General features: G+C 61.6%; 1 protein-coding gene across 3 annotated transcripts in view; it reads left to right on the top strand.

The window, feature by feature from the left end:
- Window positions 1–463: 463 nt before the first annotated feature.
- HRAS (HRas proto-oncogene, GTPase) overlaps window positions 464–5525 on the top strand; it is a 20264-nt gene continuing 15202 nt past the window's right edge. For 2 of the 3 annotated variants that reach the window (XM_038765152.1, XM_038765154.1), the window contains exon 1: window positions 464–496. The gene's annotated coding sequence lies outside the window, so the exon portion shown is untranslated. Of the gene's footprint in view, window positions 497–4673; window positions 4693–5525 lie in introns of those variants that run through there. The other variant, XM_038765153.1, reaches the window with a different exon arrangement.

Genomic DNA, 5525 nt, shown 5'->3' with positions numbered 1-5525 from the left:
CTGGGCCTGGCTGACGGACAGGGGCGGTGGGCGGGGTTTGTCTGACGGACAGGGTGGTGGGCGGGGCCTGGGCGGGACCGGGAGCCTATCGCGGCCCGGGCCGGGCTGACGGACAGGGGCGGGGGGCGGGGCCGGGAGCCTATCGCGGCCCGGGCCGGTTTGACGGACAGGGACGGGGGCGGGGCCTAGGCCGGGACGGGAGCCTATCGCGGCCAGGGCCGGGCTGACGGACAGGGGCGATGGGCGGGGTTAGTCTGACGGACGGGGCCGGGAGCCTATCGCGGTCCGGGCCCGGTTGACGGACAGGGGCAGTGGGCGGGGTTTGTCTGACGGACAGGGCCGGGGGGCGGGGCCTAGGCGCGGCCAGGGCGGGTGTCAGGGCGGCCGGGAGCGAGCCATCCGTCTTTCCTTCCTTCCTTCCGTCCCCCGCGCCCCGGACTGGGCACCGCCCCGACCCCCGGACCCCCGAACCCCCAAACCTCCCAACCCCACCGCGGTGAGTGCGGGAACGGGAAGGGGGAGGGAGGGGCAACGGGAAGGGGAAGGACCGGCCGCCGCCGCGCTGTCCTCCCGGATTGTCTGTGTCTGTGTGTGTGTCTGGGGGAGGGGGGCGGTGCCAGTGCCCCTGGCATCTGCCTCTGCCCTTTGGCTCTATGTAGGTGCGGTGTGTAGGGGTGTGTGTATGTGCGCACGCGCACGCTTCGAATGCCCCTCGGTGTGTGTCGCCTTCAGTGTGCTTCGGTATAAGCGCTTAGTACAGTGCTCTGCACACAGTAACTGCTTAATAAATACGATTGAATGAATGAATGTGTGTGTGTGCGCGCTTCGAATGCCCCTCGGTGTGTGTCGCCTTCAGTGTGCTTCGGTATAAGCGCTTAGTCCAGTGCTCTGCACACAGTAAGCGCTCAGTAAATACGATTGAATGTGTGTGTGTGTGTGTGTTGTGTGTTTTAGAGTGTGAGCCCGCTGCTGGGCAGGGACCGTCTCTATGTGTTGCCAACATGTACTTCCCAAGCGCTTAGTGCAGTGCTCTGCACACAGGAAGCGCTCAATCAATACGATGGAATGAATGCATGAATATATGTAAGTGTGTGTGCCTCGATCAATCAATCGTATTTCTTGAGCGCTTACTATGTGCAGAGCACTGTACTAAGCGCTTGAGAAGTACAAATTGGCAACATATAGAGACAGTCCCTACCCAGCAGTGGGCTCACAGTCTAAAAGGGGGAGACAGAGAACAAAACCAAACATACTAATAAAATAAATAATAAATAAATAAATAGAGTAATAAATATGTACAAATATATATACATTTATACATTGTCCCTCGGGGTGTGTGTCGCCTTGAGTGTGCCTCGGTATGTGTGTGTGTGTGTTATGTGCCCCGCCTTGAGTGCCTCTGGGTGTGGGTGTGTGCGCGTTCGTGTGGGAATTCTCCTCCCCCCACACCCCCGGGGCGGGGTGTGTTTGTGTGTTTTGTGAGCTCTGTTGTGGTGCGTCTGTGCCCGCCCCAGGTTTGTCTGAGAAAGCGCGCTGCGTCCACTAGGCGCGCCATCAATCGATCGATCAATCAATACCATCGACGGACGGGCTGAAGGGTCGTGTTGTCGTCTCCTGGGTGTGTGTGTGTGTGTGTGTGTTTTGTGAGCTTTCTTGTGGTGCGTCTGTGCCCGCCCCAGGTTTGCCTGAGAAAGCGCTCTGCATCCACTAGGCGCGCAATCAATCAATCAATCAATCAATCCCGCCGACGGACGGACTGAAGGGTCTTGTTGTCTTCTCCTGGGTGTGTGTGTGTGTGTTTTGTGAGCTTTCTTGTGGTGCGTCTGTGCCCGCCCCAGGTTTGCCTGAGAAAATGCCCTGCATCCACTAGGCGCGCCATCAGTCAGTCAATCAATCAATCCCGCCGACGGACGGACTGAAGGGTCGTGTTGTCTTCTCCTGGGTGTGTGTGTGTATGTGTGTTGTGTGATGTGTGTGGGGGGTTGGTTTGCGAGCTTCTGCGTGTGGTGGACAGGCGGTCCCCTGGGCCTGCGCGCCCTGGGGTGGGGGTCCGGGTGTGTGTGTGTGTGTGTCCTTTTAGTCGTGGTGCTTGGGCGCGACTGTGCGACTGTTTGGGTGTTGAGTTTGGGGGAATGTGTGTGTTTCCGTGCTTTCACGGCCCTGCCATGGAAGTGTGAGACAGAGAGACAGACAGACCTTCTAGTTGTGGCGCTGGGGTGCGGGTGTTTGTGTGTGTGTGTGTGTGTGGGTGTGTGTGTGTCCGCGCTCTCAAGCCTGCGGGGATGGGGAGGGTCTCGGGGGTGGGGTGCTGTCTCCCTGAGGGGGTGTGGGGGGGTGTCCGTCCCCTCGTGGGCGTGGGCCCAGGGCGGGGCTGTGTGTGTGTGTGTGTGTGTGTGTGTGTGTGTGTGTGTGTGTCCCCGGGGGGGAGGGGAGGGGAGACGGCTCCCCTGCCCGTCGGGGGTCCGGGGCTTGAGGGCGGGGCGGGCGGGCGCCCCTTCACGGGGACCGGAACTGAGCCCGCCCCTCCTCAGCCGTCCCCTCAGCAGTCTCCTCCCCCCCTTCAGTCCCCTCCCAGCCCCCTCAGCAGCCCCTTAGTCCCCTCACAGTCCCCTCACCAGTCCCTTCCTCAGTCCCCTCTCAGCCCCCACAGCAGCCCCTTCCTCAGTCCCCTCACAGCCCCCTCCTCAGTCCCCTAACCAGTCCCCTCACAGCCCCCTCAGCAGCCCCTTCCTCAGCCCCCTCCCAGCCCCCTCAGCAGCCCCTTCCTCAGCCCCCTCCCAGCCCCCTCAGCAGCCCCTTCCTCAGCCCCCTCAGCAGCCCCTTCCTCAGTCCCCTCAGCCCCCTCAGCAGTCTCCTCACAGCCCCCTCAGCAGCCCCCTAACCAGTCCCCTCAGCAGCCCCTTAGTCCCCTCACAACCCCCTCACAGCCCCCTCCTCAGTCCCCTCAGCCCCCTAACCAGTCCCCTCACAGCCCCCCTCAGCAGCCCCCTAACCAGTCCCCTCCCAGCCCCCTCAGCAGCCCCTTCCTCAGTCCCCTCAGCAGTCCCCTCACAGCCCCCTCCTCAGCCCCCTCACAGCCCCCACAGCAACAGCAGTCCCCTCAGCCCCCCCCTCCTCAGCCCCCTCACAGCCCTCCCTCAGCGCCCCCTCGCCGCCCCCCCCCCGGGCTGGCGGGCCCAGGCGTTCCCGCGGGGGATCCCAAAAGGCCTGTGTCACTCACACACACACACACACACACACACACACGCCGCGCGCGATGAGTGACAGCGGGGTGACCTCCCTCCCTCCCCCCGCCGTCCGTCCGTCAGAAGCGCTTACGGCAGCGCTTGGCACCTAGTAGGCGCTCAACAAATGCCACCAGTGTCATTAGAAGGTCCGGGCCCTGAGGGCAGGGGCAGAGCCCGCCCCGCGCCCCCCGAACCCCCCCCCCTCCGGGCTCTTAGGGACAAAGACCCCCCCCCCGACCCCCACAGTGTGTGTGTGTCTGTGTGTCTGTGTGCGCGCGCGCGCCTGGGCGGGGTTAATGGGTGTGGTAGTGTCTGTGTGCGCGCGCGCGGGGCATGGGCGGGGCCGGGGGTAGTGTGTGTGTGTGTGTGTGTGTGTGTGGAAGGAGGTGTCTCCTGGTGTGTGTGTGTCTGTGATTTGTGGGCAGGGTGAGGGGAGGGGGCCCCTGGTGTGTGTGTCCGTGTGTGTGTGTAAGGAGTGGGCTCCTGGGGTGTGTCTGTGCCTGTGTTTTGTGGGCAGGGCGGTGGGAGGGGGGCTCCTGGGGTGTGTTGTGTGTGTGTGTGTGTTTTGTGGGCAGCGCGGTGGGAGGGGGCTCCTGGGGTAGGGGTGTGTGTGTGTGTGTGTGTTTGTCTGTGATTTGTGAGGAGGGGGCTCCTGGTATGCGTGTGTGTGTGTGGAAGGAGTGGGCTCCTTGGGTGTGTCTGTGCCTGTGTTTTGTGGGCAGGGCGGTGGGAGGGGGCTCCTGGGGTAGGGGTGTGTGTGTGTATATATAAAAGGCGGTGTCTCCTGGTGTGTGTGTGTCTGTGATTTATGGGGAGGGGGCTCCTGGTGTGCGTGTCCTTGTGTGTGTGTGTGTGTGTGTGTGTGTGGAAAAGGAGTGGGCTCCTGGGGTGTGTCTGTGCCTGTGTTTTGTGGGCAGGGCGGTGGGAGGGGGCTTGTGTGTGTGTGTGTGTGTGTGCGCGCGTGCGCTTGCCGGGGGTTGGGGGTCGGGGGCCTCCAGGCCCCCGTGACCAGCGAGAACCGCCCGAGGCCGCCGCCGGACAGACCCAGCCCCCCCCCCCCGGGGTCACCGAGGGGTCACCAAGGCCCGGACCCCGCGGACGGCGCGCGCGCGTATGTGTGTGTGTGTGTCCCGGCATCCCGGGGCGAACCCCCTCCCCCCCCCAATCTGTGGGGTGTCAGGGGAAGGGTCCCCGGCCCGGCTGCAAGAGGCCTCCCCTGACCCACATTTATCAGCCAGGTGCCGGGGTCGAGGGTCGGGGGTCAGGGGTCAGCCCCTCCCCTGCACTCCGGCTAACGGCCCACCTCGGGTGGGGGGGTCTCCTGGGGTGGGCTTGGCCCAGCCCAGCCCCCCCCCCCCCCAGTCAGTCTCTCTGTCTGTCCATCGTCCTCCATCACAGCCCCGGGGGCTGCAAAGTGGCCCACAACCATCCCCAGCAATCAGAAGGACCTAGTGCTTGGCACATAGTAAGCACTTAACAAATACCATCATTATTATTATTATTATTATCGCAGCCCTGCCCCTTGTCTGCTGGGTAACCTTGGGCCAGGCACTTCACCTCTCTGGGCCGCACTTCCCTCATCTGGAAAATGGGGATAGTCAGTAATAATAACGTTGGTATTAAGCACTTACTATGTGCCAAGCACTGTTCTAAGCACTGGCATAGATACAAGATAGATTATCCCACGTGGGGCTCACAATCTTCATCCCCATTTTATAGATGAGGGAACTGAGGCCCAGAGAAGTGGAGTGACTTGCCCAAGGTCACACTGCTGACAAGTGGCGGAGCGGAGATTAGAACCCACGACCAGATGGTGAGCCCCACATGGGACAGGGACAATGTCCAACATGATTAGCTTGGATCTATTAGCTTGTAGAACAGCGGTTGACACGTAGTAAGCGCTCAACAAGTACCATCATCATAATAATAATGATGGCACTTGTGAAGCGCTTACTATGTGCCAAGCACTGTTCCAAGTGCTGGGGAGGATACAAGGTCATCAGGTTGTCCCCCGTGGGGCTCACAGTCCTCATCCCCATTTTACTAACTGAGGCCCAGAGGAGTGAAGTGACTTGCCCAAAGTCACACAGCTGACAGTTGGCGGAGCCGGGATCTGAACCCATGACCTCTGACTCCCAAGCCTGGGCTCTTTCCCCTGAGCCACGCTGCTTCTCTATTATTAGTGCAGGCAGGGCCTTGGAAAGGGTTGCTTAATTCTGAGTTTCCATCCCTATCCGTCATTTCTTTCTATTAATGTCTGCCTCCCCCTCTAGACTGTCAGCTCCTTGTGGGCAGGGA

The sequence above is a fragment of the Tachyglossus aculeatus genome, chromosome 22 (assembly GCF_015852505.1).
Source record: "Tachyglossus aculeatus isolate mTacAcu1 chromosome 22, mTacAcu1.pri, whole genome shotgun sequence".
Lineage (NCBI taxonomy): Eukaryota > Metazoa > Chordata > Mammalia > Monotremata > Tachyglossidae > Tachyglossus > Tachyglossus aculeatus.
The sequence above is the reverse complement of the archived record's forward strand: the minus strand, read 5'-3'. Positions and strand labels throughout refer to the sequence as shown.